This window comes from Sardina pilchardus, chromosome 10 (assembly GCF_963854185.1).
Source record: "Sardina pilchardus chromosome 10, fSarPil1.1, whole genome shotgun sequence".
Taxonomy (NCBI): domain Eukaryota; kingdom Metazoa; phylum Chordata; class Actinopteri; order Clupeiformes; family Clupeidae; genus Sardina; species Sardina pilchardus.
The window spans coordinates 29,079,809-29,087,308 of NC_085003.1; positions in this window are offsets into that span (position 1 = coordinate 29,079,809).

Sequence of the window (7,500 nt, forward strand, 5' to 3'; positions counted from 1 at the left end):
GGCTTCTCTCCGCCTGAGAGAGTGCTGTGGAGCAGGCAGCGCCGGTGCGGGGATGGCAGGAGGCTCCGCCGGGCTCTTTAATCATGATTGACGCAGGATCCCACCAAACAGCGGCCAGGATTGCCTGCCGCAAACCACAAGTTGCTGGTGCGATTGGGTTGATCTCCGGCAACAGTTGTGCGGGTTTTCAAGGAGGAGAGCGCCCCTGTCCCAACCTTACTTTTAGCATGCGTTGCATAACCAATATGAAGTAGAAATCCTAAAATAACATAGTTTTGGAATGGCTGGTTCGTTGAAACCCATGATGACTGAAGTGGTGGCCTGGGAGAGGGAGTTACAGTGAACGTCTGTTTACAGTGTTTGAGTTTGAGGGTGATTCATCTGAGAAAATGGAAACATTCTCGGTTCCCACTTCAACTTCAACTGTAAGGGCTTACAAATAGAGTAACCCATATTTGCACTGTGTGTGTGTGTGTGTGTGTGTGTGTGTGTGTGTGTGTGTGTGTGTGTGTGTGTGTGTGTGTGTGTGTGTGTGTACGAATGTACACGAATGTACACGAGCAATTCTGAATACTAAAAGAACACATTATAACACTAAAATATAAAAAGTAGGCGAATGCTATAGCTCACTAGGCCATGTGATGGACTTGAAGAAGCACATACACATGGCATAGTTCTAGTATGGCATTGATGCCCTTGGCAATATTATGGAAGTAAACTAGAGTGCCAGAAAAGCAGAGGAGCACACTATGAAAAGTAATGGGGCCCAATACCAATTCTTCAGAGCGATGCCATAGAAGAACCTTTTTTCAGTGCCTCAAAGAACCATCGAGGCAACATTTCGCCTGATGTAATGGTTCAACACAGAGTTTTGACCAAAGATTCTAGAGTGTAGCACTCTTTGATCTTTGGTTTTGACTCTCCATGGAACCATCCAGAGATATAAAGAACCATTTAAGCACCTTTATGTTTTAGAATCCAAGCTGTTTCAACTTGCATGGAGTGGAGGAGATGGACATCATCAATGGTTATTTTAGCTGAAGGTAAATGAAAATGACTCTGCCACCAGTTAAAAAATTCAACACACTTTCACACTGTGTTGTTTTTGGAGTAGAAGCCAGACCTGTCCCAGATGAGATCTGTGTGTGCCGGCCTTTCTGCTTGCCTTGTGGCTGGGCTTTGAAGTGTTAGTGGAGAGTGCTGTGTGGTCTGTGTGACTGTTGCCAGCAGCTTCATTTCACAGCCTGATAGGCAATGTCCTGTGCGGGTGGACATGGGGGGGGTGGTGGAGGGGGGGTCAGGTGCCAGGGGGTGGCACTGTCCAATGATACGCCTCCCCAAGTCTGGAGGCCTCTGCACTGCAGGGACGGAAGACAACCCATCTGTGTGTGTGCGTGTGTGTGTTTAAAGTGTATGTGTGTGTGTGTGTGCGTGCGTGTGTGTGTTTAAAGTGTGTGTGTGTGTGTGTGTGTGTGTGTGTGTGTGTGTGTGTGTGTGTGTGTGTGTGTGTGTGCGTGTGTGTGTTTAAAGTGTGTGTGTGTGTGTGTGTGTGTGTGTGTAGCAGCCACTGTTGAATTCCCTGTCCCCACAAGCACTTGCAGAGCACAGACACAGGCATGGAGCTTACGATGAGATAACTACATTATATTACTGGTTGTTGTGTAGTTCAAGCAGCCATAGAAATCGGTTGACTTAACATATTGTATGCGTGTAGACCCATGAAAGCCTCATCATATAGTTTTCAATATTAATATTAACTGAATTACAATGACTCTTTGTACAAAGACATATGCTATACTGTTATTGCATGTATACAGTACATGCATACATTTCATGACAGAACTGTTTGTATAACATGGTTATTTTCAGACATTCCAGGGTCACTGGTTTAAAAAGTAATTCCGAGTAACTTTCTAAAGGAACCATATACGGTGGTTGGTCTTTGGGAGCAAACTTCACCAGCTTCAGCGTGAGGCTCAGCTTAAAACAGCACAGCCAGGGTCTGGCGGAGGCCTTTGAGGTTAGAGGGAGCATCTGTGCCTGTTGTGTCTAATCATCTCGGAGATGTGAAATCTCCCAACAACACTCACTCACACTCACACACACACACACACACACACACACACACCTCTGCTCCCTTCAGCCAATCGGATGTTCATCAGAAAGTGTGTGTGTGTGTGTGTGCGCGCGCCCAAGTGAGATGCCTGTGTGTTTACACAACCACCAGCCCGACTAAATCAGGAACGCAAACAAGCTTTGCAACATCGCTGATTTAAAAACTCGCCGTTGTTAGCGCCCGATGCTGAGCGCAGCCTGGTTATTATGCGGATGTATGCTAATTTGCTACAGATATACACAGGAGATACAAGGCCAGCGCGGGTCCACCGGCTCGGCCTGCTCCCAGATCTGTGAGAAGCGGTAATGAGTGTACCAGGTGCCACAGAGCGTGCTGGGATCTGCAATAAGACATCAGCGCTTCTTATCAGCAACAACATAGGAGCTCCTCTGGAGATAGGGTGGGATGGTCTCCTCCTCCGTGCAGCCGCCTAAAGTTCACATTTTGGAAAGTTTGACTTCACTGGAACTGATAAACGTCATTTGAATTTTCATCATAGATGGTATTAAAAGTCATTGAAACTCGAAGGCCTTGTGATTGGCAGAGATCGCAGAGGGTCACATCAGAATAAAGTTGTACAGCGAGGTCACTGTCGTTTAGTAATGTGGTAATGGACTGGGCTACAGGGTAATGAGTGAATATAAGTCACTGAGTTGCTTGTAAACTGAAAGGAAAAGTCAAGGAAATGTCCGGAAATATGTCATGAGTCTTATTAACCCCTCATACTCTGGCTATCATCAAACTACGTTAAGCTCAATCTTTCAAGATTGAAGAATAGTCTGGGGAGTCTGTGCTTTATTTCTACCGCACAAGAGGCGTGATCAATGGGCGTAGTTCAAATGACCCCATACGCTTGGATAGTCCTTCAACCAATCAGACCAACGATGCGTGAGCACCTGGTGGATAAGCCAGTTTGTGATTGGACCCAGCAAACGTGGATAGGAAGCAGGACAGTTTTCCAGCCTGAGCTGCAGGGCGAAATCCAAATCGTCAACAGATCAGGCGGAGTTTACCCCTAAACCCCGATGCTGGTAGAGCGGGATTGAACCAGAGTGCCTTTTAGAATCCTTTTGCCATCAAGGAATATTATCAAACTGGAAGGCTGTTCATCTATGATACCCTATTCAACATCAAACTGTTTGTCTAGTTGTTACCGAGTATTATTTCCAGACACGGTCACAGCATGTACTTCTTTAGCCATTTAACATTTACCGAGACTATCTCATCCGCTGTATCTCAGTGGTATTTGACCTTCTCAGACCAGAACATCATGAAATTACTGCAAATACTTGTCTTGTACTGTCAACTGAGTCAAAAGATCACACAACTGCCGGAGAGAAACTCAAACACGAGGTAATGAAATGAAGTCTTGTGTGAGTTGTAACCAGCTCAAGGTCAATTCGGTCAGTTGGATGATGTTGCTGGGCAGTGGCTGGCGTGAGAGTCTCAAAGGTTACGGTTGAAGCATGGCGAACGCGGGCAGGAAGTCGTGGGCGCGTGCGGTGCGATGCGGTGCATTGCGGCGAGCTTCCGCCCTCCACCGTCGTCAGGCGACACTGATTAATCAAAGCGTCCAAGGAAAACTGAGGAGGCGATTAAGCTCCATCTGTGAGCGTTTAGGAGCCAGAGGATGAGGCGACGCTGGAGACACTGTCGCCTGTCACCTCCTCTCCACCACCGAGAGAAAGGAGAGACAGAAGAGGGGGGAAAAAAACATGGAGCAGAGGAAAGGAGAGAGGGAGTGGGTGGGTGAAGGAGAGAAAGAGGGAGGGAGAGAGGGAGTGGGTGAAAGAGAGAAAGAGAGTTGGCACAAAGGGCTGAATTCTAAGCTAAAGGAGTGTACACAGAGGAGGAAGCGAAAGAGGATCCAGGTGCTTGTGTGTCATTATTCTTCCATCCACACAATGGCAATCGAGCAGTCATGAAAAGGAAGAACAAGAGCAAGATGGCCTTCAAAGAGAGAAGGTGTCGCTGGTGTTGAATATAAAGGAGAGGTGTGGCAGGGAGGCCTTTGTTCACGCTCCTCCCAGAAGAAATCCCTCCCACCCTTGATCCTGGGTCTCTCTGCTGAAGTGGGGCAGAGCCGAGAGGAGAGAACACCATTCAGATCCATCAGAGTTTTGAGCACCAGTGGTTCACCAGTAGAGTGTAAATCTAATCTCTGCTGTAACTGTACACAGTTTGTAAGTGTACTCTTAAACTATAGCTCTCAAAGCCGGTTCACCCAAGGCAATTAATGACCTCAAAGAACCAAAAGATTATCCAAAATGTTTTTTTTTGCTATACTTACAAAAAAATAATTAGTGCTGATAATAAACACCCTCACCCCCCCACACACACATAGACAGACCGACAGACAGACAGACAGAGAGAGAGGGAGAGAGAGAGAGACCTGTACAATTTGATCCACATAATGTCAAAGCCAACACAAAGGAAACACAGAACATGTCCAGGCGGACAAACAAAAGCACGCAGTCAGTATCCAGTGCGCAGAGGCAGCTTTGGGAATTGCACACTACTGAGAGGACCTGTGGCGTGTCCAGTGGGGCAGAAAGAGCTGATGGTACTGTTCTACTGCCCCCTTCTGGAGGCTTGAGGAGGTGGCGATGACAGATGGTGTGTAGGGTGTATTTGGAAAAGACCTGTGCTGATTGGAGACCCCCCATCCTTACCTCTAAATAGACACTGTACAGAGCATCTTATAGTGATTCACCATAGACCACAATAGATCATTCATCAAACCACCCAGATCTCATTGTGTATGCCATTGCTTCTGTGAGTGGGAAAGGCCTGTGCAAAAAGGTGGCATCTCATTCTCAGCGCATCATTTTGCATCAAACTGAGGGAACGGTTATTTTCCTCGGGAATAACGGATGGCGCCACAGTGCCATTTTTCCCATTAAGCGCTGGTTCATGCCCTGCTGCTGCCATTTATCACCAGCCTGTGCCCATGCCACGCCAGACCCTGCGACGCCACATGCATGCCCTCTGTGTGCTGCATTGAACATTTGGCAGTTCATGCGTGGGTAGAAGGGAGAGAAGGTGAATGGGGACGGTAGGGAGAAAGAGAGGGAACAAGAGAAAACAGTTAGGGATGGAGGGATGAGATGCAGAGAGAGAGAAGAGAGAGAGAGAGAGAGAGAGAGAGAGAGAGGTAATGGAATGCAATTATCTGTAGTGCTTTTACACCTCAATCCCCCAAAAAATGGGCTGCTGGAAATGTTATCACTTTTTCCTCCACGTAATGCATCTGTCCTGCTGAGTGCAGGGCTGAAAGGCTGGCGAGCTGGAGGCCAATCCAAATGCCCAGGAACGGCATCGCAAATGTCCCCCCCAAAGTGGCGGCTGGTGGCTATAGTGACTGGAAATGGCAAAACAGGAAACACTACTCGCCACTGCAAACGCAGCGGAAAGCTACGCGCTACGCAACAGCAAAAGCAACACAAATCAAATCACTTGCATGCTTTTCCAACTAACGCCATTTAGGCACCATTCCCAATGGGGAGGTGAATCAGACATCGGTTAAAGAGAGTTCTGAAGAATCGCTAAGGGACGATGAGTGCAACATATTGAGGGGTGCACTGCGTTAAATTCAAGTGTTTAATCTCCAGTCATGGCCAGGTTATTATGTAGTACGTAATTGCCATATAAGATGCAAATTGTTGGCAATCAAATTGAAAAACAGTGCACTGGTAGGATAATTAAGTTTACTGTGCCCAAATAATTACAGAGCCCACTAATGCGGGAAGCAGCGGTGAGGATTCGGCACATCACAACCGCCACAATTACATTAACCAAAGCACCATAATTATTCACTGCGAGCTTCACAAATCACTGCTTGCTCTTTGTGTGTGTGTGTGTGTGTGTGTGTGTGTGTGTGTGTGTGTGTGTGTTTTGTTGTTGTTGTTGTGGTTCCTGTTTGGCCCAGTGCCTGTGGACAATTCTGACTGCACACACTGCACCCCTAATCTCTCCTCTTCGGCTCTCCTCATCTCTTTTCCTCTCCTCCTCTCTCCCTCTCACTCTCCCTCTCTCCTCATCTCTTTTCCTCTCTCCCTCTCACTCTCCCTCTCACTCTTTTCTCCATCTTTTCCGTCCACCACTGTCATTCTCACTCTTTCCGCTCTCGCCTCTTTCCTCTACTCCACTCCTGACTCTCTCTGTGCTTTCTCTCTTCCTTCACCTCTCACTCTCTCTGTCGTTTCCTGCCTTTTCTTCTATCATCCTCTCCTGTTCCCGCACTTCTCTTGCCATCCCCTCAGCTCTCATTAACTCCCTCCTCTTTTGCCTTCCTCTCCTCCATATCCCTCCATCCCTCCACCCAAAGGGCCTGCCCCCTGCCCCCTGCCTCCTGCCTCCTCCCTAAACCTCGTCAGCTTTGCCCTGGGTGTCAGTCTGGGCCTTGAGACCGCCTTATGGAGGTTAGGAGATGAGAAGAGGGTATTATATCCCAGCATTCTCTCCTCACTACAACAACAATAATAATTTCAGCCAGAAATGCTCAGGTAGAAATGATTGAAGTTAACAAATATTTTAATCCATCAAAGGATTTACAGAAGACATAAGCAATGAAGGAGTGAAGGAATAAAATAAGCAACGAAGGAATAAAATGAAGGAATAAATTAAGGATGAAGGAATAAAATAAGCAACGATGATAGTCTTTGGCATAGATCCAGGTCACTGAGCGTGCAGACCCTGGTAGATAGATAGATAGATAGATAGATAGATAGATAGATAGATAGATAGATAGATACTTCATTGATCCCCAAGGGGAAATTCAGGGTAGATCCTGCCGGAACGACACGGCAGAACAGGTGCATGAGTAGAGTCATGTATGGCAATGTAGCCTGGTGATTTGTCAGGAGTAATGAATGAATGAGTGACGTATTGTATTAAGTATTTGTACCTGGCAGAACTACGCTTCAGCTAGGTGCTTACATATTAATAATAATAATTTATTTAATCATTTATTTGTATAGCACTTTTCTAGACACTCAACGACGCGTTACAGTTTTATACACAGGTGCAAACAAAGCAGACAAGGTTACATTACATGAGCAGAGAATAGAAAACACGCAGGTGTATGGACAAAGCAGAGGACAAAGCTAGAGTGGTGGGAAATTAATAAAGAAAAGAGAATCTATGAAAGTCTTTTAACAGGAAAGAGCAGGTTTGAAGAGGTGAGTTTTGAGGGCTTGTTTGAAGGATGGCGACAGGCTTTGGATTTTGAGATGAGCTTGTTTTAGTGTGGGCTGAGTCAGTCATCAGTAACACAGTTCCATTGCCTCATAGTCACATGCCGTTAATACGACATTAAAGGATAATTCTGGCAATTATTTATCTTTTTCTCAAGGTCACCAAGTACTGTCGGTACAACTGTCGGG